At 41.9% G+C, this 10,340-nt stretch overlaps 1 long non-coding RNA gene across 5 annotated transcripts in view; it reads right to left on the minus strand.

Annotated features, from left to right (window-relative positions):
* Window positions 1-4,877: 4,877 nt before the first annotated feature.
* The window catches only part of LOC116097829, an 18,313-nt gene continuing 12,850 nt past the window's right edge, over window positions 4,878-10,340 (minus strand). For 3 of the 5 annotated variants that reach the window (XR_004121573.1, XR_004121569.1, XR_004121572.1), the window contains one exon: window positions 4,878-5,373. This is a non-coding gene — a long non-coding RNA (uncharacterized LOC116097829). Of the gene's footprint in view, window positions 5,374-7,967; window positions 8,056-10,340 lie in introns of all 5 variants that reach the window. The other 2 variants (XR_004121570.1, XR_004121571.1) reach the window with 1 other exon arrangement.

Genomic DNA, 10,340 nt, shown 5'->3' on the forward strand with positions numbered 1-10,340 from the left:
ACACACTTTAATGCAGCAAGTATGCAGAATTCTTCTCCTGGCTGTTGAGGCAGGACTCCTTAACTCTGATTTAGAATGTTCTTGCACTTCTCTGCATTATCTTGTTGTTAATGAAGACTTGGCAAGATGACAAAGGGACAGATCAGTGATGTACAGAACACACAGACACATAGCACAGTGTGCAGAGTAAGGGCTTCAATGCATTGAAGAGATGGGATAGTTTCGAGATCTGACTCTGTCCTCGGGCGAGGACCCATTTCCCCTATGCTTGGTTTACAAAGATAGAAGAGTCACCAAGCTTCCATCTTTTGAGTCAGTCAGAAGTACCCCATTTCTGTGGAGAGAGGACAGTGGCCCCTCATTTCACTGGGGTGCTGTCTCACTGAGCAGGGACTGAGTCATCTTGGATCCTGACATACATGAGCTGACTCATGGGGAACCCATACATTCTGTTTCTATATAGATGGCTAAGGATTGCAAGTTTTGTTCTTTTTGTCAGTTTCTGTAACTGTATCCACAAATGCTGTAATTGGTGACTTAATATGCTCAGACAAAAGTACCTGGATAGCATCAAGAGTTAAAAACTATACTCAGGGCTGGGCGGTGGTGGCGCACGCCTTTAATCCCAGCACTTGGGAGGCAGAGGCGGGACGATTTCTGAGTTCGAGGCCAGCCTGGTCTACAGACTGAGTTCCAGGACAGCCAAGGCTACACAGAGAAACCCTGTCTCAAAAATACCAAAAACAAAACAAAACAAAACAAAACAAAACAAAAACTATACTCAGTTAACAAGTTTCCGGGAAATAACTGGGACTCTTATTTTTTTTGATACCCCTCAACCACAGGATTAAATAATGTTTTAAAGTGATTCATAGACTTATTTTAATATTCACGGCTACTAAGCAGTGGCAAAAGGTGACTTTTCTGTGGCTGTGTGTTCATAGATGTCACATTGAGTACAGGTCTTGACAAACTTAACCTATCCATGGGGTTTCACTGATGGATCTCATTAACTTAAGGTAAACAGAATATTTCTACATAGGTGGGACCTTACAATAAGGGTGATAGATATAGCTTCAAAAGAAATAGGCTGCAGACTTCCGAGTAACCACCTATAGTAGAGCATAATAGGGGCTACAAGAGAAACAAAACTGCACAAGGGTAAAAGAAAAGACTCCATCTTAAAGTTGTCTGGAGTTTTATACTCCCCAACAACATTTGCTCCTAGTCTAGCACGTATAAAAGGATTTGGTACTAGTATCTTAAAAACTCGGGAGAGTAGCAAAAGGAAAATGAAAAGAAAAAAATGTTGTTTTAAATGCAGATCTTTTTCTTTTGTGGAAAACGGACTTTTTTCATACAATATACTTTGATTATCGTCCTCCCCCAACTCCTTCAAGATCCTTCCCACTTCCCCTTCCATCCAAACCCAGACCTGTTTTTTCTCTCTCACTAGAAAACAGTCATCTGAGTAATACAATCAGATGAAACAAAACAAGACCAAGCAAACAAAAGAAAAAGAACTGAAGAAAAAGCAGGAGAAGCATGTATAGATACAGACACGCACTTCCACACACACAGGAATCCTATAAAAACACAGATCCTAAAGCTGTAATATACATGCAAAGGACCGGTGGGTAAAAAATAAAATAAAACAAAAAATGCTCTGACAGAATATGGAACAAGGAATCTCTAGATGCACTCCTCTTGCTATGTCTTCGAGCCCATGCATTGTGTGTTGGCCACCCACTGCTGGGCATGGGGTCTGCTCGTTACGGTGTTTTGTATCCCAGGTGAGAATCTGCTGGAGAGAAATAATTTTTCATTTGTGAGCATTTGTCAATGGCAGCTCTGGCACAGACCTGTGCATGCCGCCACAGTCTTTGTGAGTTCATACCTGTGTTGGTCCTGCAGTGTTTGAAGGCCTTGTTTCCTTGGTGCCCTCCATCCCCTCTGGCTCTTATACCCTTTCTGCCTCTTCTTCTGAATAATTCCCTGAGCCCTTAGGGGAGGGGGTTGATGGTCACATCCCGTTTAGGACTGAGTATTTCCAGGTCTCTTGATCTATGTCCATTGTCCAGCTGTGGGTCTCTGTATTTGCTCTCACCAACACAGGAGGAAGCTTCTCTGACGACAGCTAACCAAGGCACTGATCTAAGAGTCTAGCAGAACATCCTTAGGAGTCATTTTATTGCTACATTCCTTTAGCAGAACTGTAGTATCTATTTTTTCCCCAGGGCCCTGGCTTCTACGGTTTCAAGTTCCTGGCCACTCAAGCAGTGTCAGGTATGGGTTCCAGCTCATGAAGTGGGTTTTAACTCCAATCGGATATCAGTTGGTCACACCCACAGGCTTTGAGCCACTATTGCTATCTCATCTTGCAGGCAGGTCAACACTGTAGTTCAAAAAGTTTGTAGTTGAATTGGCATTTGCCCCTCTCCTTTGGTAGCTTGCAGAGAACCTTCCAGTATCATGAACACTAGTCTATAGGGGTGAAAGCTCTAGGTAGGTCCCACTCAACTTCACATTCAATGAGTTGTGTAGGTGTTGTCTTCAGCGATAGGTCCTTTCCATCAGTTTGTGGAGAGCCTTGGTAATAGCATGAGCTGTTGGTGGTCCCATGGGACCCACTACATTAGATGCACCCCATTCCTTGCACCGGAAGCTTCATTCAGTGATGAGAGATGGCCTGGTGGGGTTCTATCTCTCCTGATATTTGGCAGTTTCATATATATATATATATATATATATATATATATATATATATATATATATATATATATATATATATATATATATATATATATATATATATATATATATATATATATATATATATATATATATATGATGCTTCTATTGTATTAGTTTCCCATAAGACCTCTCACATGGCCCTTAGTTTTAGCTGTCTCTCTCACTCCCTCTTCTCTCTCCTCCCTATTTGATCATCCCATTCCTGCCCCACCTCTTCCATCCATAACTATATATTCTATTTCTCTTTCCTATCTGTTCCGCTCCTCCCTGGTCCTTTACTCTCTACCTACCCTTTTGGGTTATATGAAAGACTTAGCAGCTAACATCCATGTATTAGTGTATACATACTATATTTGTCTTTCTGGGCCTGGGGTAACTTACTCAGGATTTCTTTCTAGTCCCATCTATTTGTCTGAGAATTTCATGATTTCATTTCTTTCAATAGGTGAGTAATAATCCATTGTGTAAACGTGTCATATTTTGTTTATCCATTTATCCATTAATTTATATCTAGGCTGTTTGCAATTTCTGGATGTTTTTAATAGAACAGCTATGAACAAGGTTGGAGCAAGTGTCTCTGTAGTAGGACGAAGCATCCTTTGGGTATATGCCCTAGAGTTTTAAGCAGATCTTACTGGCAAAAATAAATAATTAAAATAAAAATAAATTCTCTTAATGTTATTAACAAGCATATATAAGTACAAGACTGACTTTTGATGAATTTTTGACATAAAAATTACATTTTGAAACACAGGTGGGATACTTTTGCATTTAAGTTAAATAGCTGAAAATGCTCTAAGCATTCAGAATAAAATATCTCTAAATAAAAAAACTATTGTAAATTAGGAAGCTCTTAAAACAAATAACAAAGATGCCATGTTAAAGTAGGTTGTATTGAGAACCCGGTCGGCAGCCTTGTTCTTAAGATAAAAGAAGAAAGGGCTTGGGAGGAGGCTCAGTGGGTAAAGTGCTTGACGTGTGAGCCCAAGGAACTGAGTTTGAATTTTCAGCACCAGAAAAAAGTGGAGTATGATGGTACCCACTTGAAATCCTAGTGCAAGGGACAGAGACAGAAAAATCACTAGAGATCTCTGGCCAGCCAGTCTCACCAAACATTGTTTTCAGACTCAGTGAGAAACCATGTCTCAAAAAACAAGGCAAAGAGCAATCAAGAAAAACACCTACTATCACACTCTGGCCTACACATACACATGCTCAAGTACATAAACAAAACCACCCCCCAACACACGCACATATACACACACACACACACACACACAGAGGCACGTACACACAGACACACATACACATACACAGACACACACACATACCCAGGCACACCATACACAGACACAGACACACACCCAGACACACCATACACAGACACATATACACACACAGGCACACATACATACACAGGCAAATACACAGGCACATGCACACATAGCACACACACACACAGGAATACACACACAGGCACACACACACACAGATACACAGACACAGACACACACACGTACAGGCACACAGACACACACACACACCCAGGCACACATACACAGACACATACACACACAGGCACACATACACACACACAGGTAAACACACAGAGGCACATGCACACACAGGCACACATGGGCACACACAGGCACACACACACAAAGACACACACACAGGCACACATACACACAAAGGTACACACAGGCACACACACACACACAATTTAAAATTTTCAAAAAGAATGAAAAGAGCAAAATATCCATGTTCAAAAATAACAGGTCAAAATTCCCTCAACAGGCTAAAAGATGTTAAGGAGACAATTTAGTTAAGTAAAAACTCAAAGATACAAACACACAAATCAAGAAGAGTTTGCTTCCAAAAGTGATGAAATGCCACATTTGTGTCAAGATTTATAAAAAGACATAAAGCAGCAGAAAAACATTAGCAGGCAAAAGAGAACATCATTGCATACCCAGCATTATGATGTTAGACAACTGGCACACAGAATTTTGGCAATAAATTTAGAAATTATATCAAAGGTACACAATACTCAGAAAATAAAAATACAAATTCAAAAATCAAAAATTAAAAAAAAATTATTCAAAAATAAGTGGAACCCCTACTTGTACTTTTAATTGTTTACTTCTGTGAGGGCAAGGGACCCAAACGCTGGCACAGTCGTGCAGGTTCTAATAATACGTGTTCCCACTTGTCCTTTACCCCATGAGAACAGGCACGACCTGTGGTCACTGCAGGTACCCCTGTCCAGGCATTACTCCTGACAGCTAATGCCCAGTCAGCTCCTGAGTGCCATATGCTGGGAGTGTCTACGGCTCGTAAGATAACCTCTGCCCTTGGATGAGATGGATGAGACTCCTCAGGCTCAAGAGGCATGCTTCCGATGCAGAGCAGGCTGCTCCGAGGTCACCTGTGGACAGTTACTTCCATGTTGTGCTGGAGAAGCTCACGGACTCTCGACCTGGCCTACACGCTTGGCACTCCAGAGCTGGCTTACTTCTCATAGGCATGCTCTGAACCAGAACTGACTCCAGGTCACAGTCCTCTCTCCATGCTGCTTCTGTGTGGCTGGCAACTTCTTCAGAGAATCCAGGACATACACTATGTAAAAGATGGGAAGGGGCAGAGGTGGAGAATGAAGTGATGGCTGAAAGAACTGTGGGCCAAGAGTCCCCACTCCACACAGGAGAAATATCCCACGGACCACAGTTCTCATTTATCTCTGACATAGTAGAACTTGCTTAACTGCATATGGCCTTAAATAAAACATAATTTGACTAAACAGTTTACTTTTTGTCCTCAGCGGCTGCAGGAATATCTGCATCTTCATGCATATTAGCTACAAATTATATGGATCTTTCCTAAAACCTGATCCAAATTCTTTATCTTATCTGGGGGTAGGGGGTACTTGGGTCCCCTTTCAAAGGACTTGGGTCTTCATGTTTATGGTACAGTGTAAGAGGTCAGGAATAAATTTAGAAGCAATTTGAAGATATGAGAGCTGTAACTGTTTTATGGTGGAAGGATATCATAGTGATAAGAATGGAGACATGGTGAAAACACTAAGTTTCATTTAAAACTTTAAGCTGTCTTAGACTAGACACGTTTCAGAACAATATGCAAAGTAAGAGTCTTTTACTTAAAAAGTGAAAATGGTATTTCATTGAATTTAATAAGATCAAATGTAAGGCAACACAATGTTAGAAATATTGATACATGAAAATGTATTCATTTTAAGTGAAACAAACATTTTACTAATGCTTTCACTAAAAATATTTTTTTAAATGTTACATATCTATAATCCTAGCTCTCAGGAAGCTGAGGCACTATTGAGAGTTCATGCTCACAATCAGTCGGCTCTAGACAGTGAGATGATACCATCTCAACATGGTGTGGGGATATAGGAAGGAGAATTTAAAGTGCTTTAAAATTATAAAGTCAGGTATCAGAGAAGGAAGTGCTAAAGGAGAGAAATAGGAGCCCTATCCATCCATCTATCCATCCATCCATCCACCCACCCATCCACCCACCCAACCATCTACACACCCACTCACCTACCATCCATCCATCTACCCACCCATCCATTCATCTATCCATCCACCCATCGACCTATCTATGCACCCACCTACCCATCCATCCATCCATCCCTTCATACATTCATCCATCCATCCATCCACCCACCCACCCACCTATCCACCCATCTATCCATCCATACACCCACCCACCTATCCACCCATCTACCCATCCATCCACCCACACACCCATCCATCTATACATCCATCCACACATCCACCCACCCACCTATCCATCAATATATCCACCCACACACCCAACCACCCGCCCATCCATCCATCCATCCATCCATCCATCCATCCATCCATCAATCCATCCATCCATCAATCCATCCATCCGTTTTTATGCTGTGTCCTTCTATACTGCTTGAACTTCTTATCCAGACCATGTATCCAGGTAGTATGTGCGTGTGGATGATTCTAGTTTACACAGTCCTATTTGTGAATGTGTCAGTCACTGGTTTCTTTTTTCTTTTTTCTAATTTTTGTATATAAACAAATAGCTTTGTAGATGCTGCTTGTAGTCAGCATGGCAAACACAATTCATGGAATGTCAAGGCAATTTTCCATTTGTGCTGCAACTGCACATTCCTACCTGCTGGGAAGTAAACCCAGCTTCCTGTGGGTGGTGTTGATTCAGCTTGGCCATCTGAAGTAACCCAGATTAACAGTTGGGCTAGAATGCTGCTGCTTTGGCCAGGGGCTCTGCTGGTGGCACTTTGTGGTATGTTCCTTTTTATACAACATCAGTGGTTGGGTAGAAAGGGCTGACAGTGAGTGCTAGCCAAGATTCAGGGTGAAGGTGGCTCCCTTGGAACTGATCTGGTATCTCACTTGGGGGAGAAGGAATCAAGAACCAGGTCAGCAGGCAAAAGGTTTGTGGGCAGGAGAACACAGGCCAGGGAAGGCTGCAGAATCCAGGAAGTGGCCTGCTTTATTATTCATGAGTGCTGCTGCTTCTGAGAACATTCTGTACTGTGTACAAAGTTGGCTTAGTACAAATTCCAAAGCCATTTTCTTAATCATGTAGAATCTCATTTTCAGGGTGGACAGATAAGTAAGTTGATAGTTAAACATTTGTAAACCAATACATTCCAGAAAAATCCGCCCATTGGCCATGTGGCCAAAGGACACCACAGTGCTTTAGTCAGTGTAGAAAATAATGTTCTCAACTGTACTGGAAAAATATACTCATTTACTTCTTCCTTTGTTCAATAAATAACTTGTTGAGTGCCTACTGTGTGCAATGTGATATACTGGGAACACACATAGCTGAGAATAGACAGGTATTTCCTGGGAGCACATATTCCTTGCTGGGTAGTAAATGCTGTGGGTATTCACATCCGGATGGTACAGCGTGTATATATCATCATTGTGAAAAAAATAGAAAGTATATGATATCATTTCATGCGCTAAAAGTATTCCCTAAAACATGCATTTTATTGAGAAGATAGATATATAATATGCTAATTGTTTTCCAGTTTTATTAAGGCATCTTGAGAAAGAAAATACATATCTATTACGTGATGTTCTAATATCCATCTTTAGGGGCTGGAGATATGGCTCTGTGTTTATGAGTACTGGGTGCTCTTACAGAGGACCAGTTTGAGTTCTAGCACCTACATGGTGGCTCACAACCATCTGTAACTCCAGTTTCACATTCTGGTCTCTTTCAGGATCCTTGGAGAAATCAGGCAAGTAAGTGGTTTACCTGCATAAACAGACGTATATGTAGGTAAAAAAAAAAAAAAACCAAACACATCACATACAAAACAAAGTAACCAAAAGCTTTAAAGAAAAAACAAACCTATTTATGGTAAAATAGGTCTCAATCAAGCTAGTTACCACACATGACCGAGCTCAGTGTTACCGATCTCAGCAAGCCCGTTCCCTTTCCCTGCAGCCTTTGCAAAGCGTTCATCTGCTCTACAGATTCGCTTGTTCTGAGTGTTCCACCCTATGAAGTACCCGCCACCCATGTATCTAGCTCTTCTACTTCAGACGCTAGTTTCAGTCTCTCAATGTTGAGCATGTTGTAGGATCCATTTCTTTTTCAAGGTTGGGTATGTATTCACCATATGCATATGTCACAATTTATCCATTCACTCTTCTGTTAATGAGACATTGACCCCTTTCCCTTTCTGGCATTTTCCTCTATGAATACATACATGCATATATTTGTTTGCAGATACCCAGAAATTAAATTGCTGAATCATATGGTAATTCTATGTTTAATATTTTGAGGGAAAAGACATGCAATTTAAAGGCAAACAGGTAATATAGATTATTGTAGATTCTGATAAGAATGAAGAAGCACTTTTAATTTTTTCTTGCCTTTCTCTTCCATGGCCCTATGGCTCCTTTGAGCATGAACAAGATTGGGACTTTCTATCAAGATTGACCTCCTTAGATCAGATGCTTGCCAGCAGTGAGCTCTAAAGAACATGAAGGTACTGAGTCCCAATCCCAGAGCATGTGAGCTGAACTGCTTTCTCTCCCCATCTCCCACCATTTATTTTGGGAGCCTGTTGCAGTTAGCAATCCCTGAATCAGTCATGTGAAGAGAGCTACGAGCTGAGGTTAATTAGTGCCACTGAAATGTAAGTAATGAAAGAGTGAGTCACGCAGTCGTGTGCTTTTATGGCAGTTATGAAGGGAGGGTAGATCAAATGTACAGATCTAGACTGCAGGGAACACTGAGCAGCTGAATCATATGTCCCACGGAACATGTTCCTTAACATAATCGTTCCAGGGCTTTGGCTGAACAGTTCTTTCTGTAGCCAGGCAGTGACCTCCCTACACCTGTCAGGGAAACCCAACCCCAGCACTCCTGAGAGAACAGAGCGAAGCAAGCACCCGCTCAGTTCAGAGCTGCAGTGTATCCTGCTCTGGACCATTGTTCCTGCAGCCCTTCCACTGTGGTCTTCCGTAGCTCAGAAGCCTGTGACGGAAAGCCTGTGACATAGCTCGGGAGCTCACAGAGAGTGCTGGGAGCGAAGTGCCCAAGAGAAATGGTGGCAGTTTCCCCATCCAACCTGTACTTCCCAGCGATGAGTCCTTGCTGCCTAACCCTGATAATACAAGTTATATTAGTCTTTCTCAGTCTTCCCTTGACCCACTTTAAATGCCACATGTCTACTGACTGAAATCAGAATTAACTTTGTTGTCAGAGTGTGTGTGGCAGAGGTGGCTTGGCACATCTGTCTACAGTTTTAGCATGGTGAGAAGTGTGGGGCCAGGAGTGGAGGTTAGGTAATAACTTAATAGTCCCTTGGCTTCTGTCCTGCCTCCTGCTTCAGACTAGCAGAGTAATGCCACCCCCACCCCAGTCACTTAGGTCTGCATCTGTATGAACAGTACCTGTCACAGGAGATTATTTTGAGCAAAGTGTCTAGAAGAGTGATTGTAGTTGCCAGGTAAGTGGTACACTGTGGCAAACAAGCAGGATGGATTCTTTGGATATTTAGAGGAGGTCTATATCCTGTGAGATTACAACAGTGCACGCAGAGGTGCATGAGGGCAGGAAGGCCCAGCACCTCCCTTGTCCTGTTCTGTTCCTTGTTCATTCCAGGCAGTGCTACCAGCATCAGCAGGACTTAACTCACGTTTCTCTGGACATATTTATCCTGGCCTAATATACAGCTCTTTAGACACACCTTTACAAGATGCCAAGAAAAGAATTATTCCTTACACAGGTTACTTGTCCTTCAAATAATCAGGCCACCCTTGACGTTAAATAAGTCACTTAACCTTTCTGAGACTCAGTTTATCTGTTTAAAGGGAAAAAAACAAGGTCTCAGCTCACTTGAGCACCATGACCTTCAACAAAACAAACAAACAAGCACAAATACTCTAAATTACTCTGGATAACATCTGGTCCGTCACTCCCTTTTGTTTAGAAAGCACTGAAAACCATGGAAGACTCACACCTGATCCAGTGGCTGCTCTCCTCTGAGGTTTCACAGTGCATCATCATCCCTGATCCAGTGGCTGCTC

This window comes from Mastomys coucha, unplaced genomic scaffold, assembly GCF_008632895.1.
Source record: "Mastomys coucha isolate ucsf_1 unplaced genomic scaffold, UCSF_Mcou_1 pScaffold2, whole genome shotgun sequence".
Taxonomy (NCBI): Eukaryota; Metazoa; Chordata; class Mammalia; order Rodentia; family Muridae; genus Mastomys; species Mastomys coucha.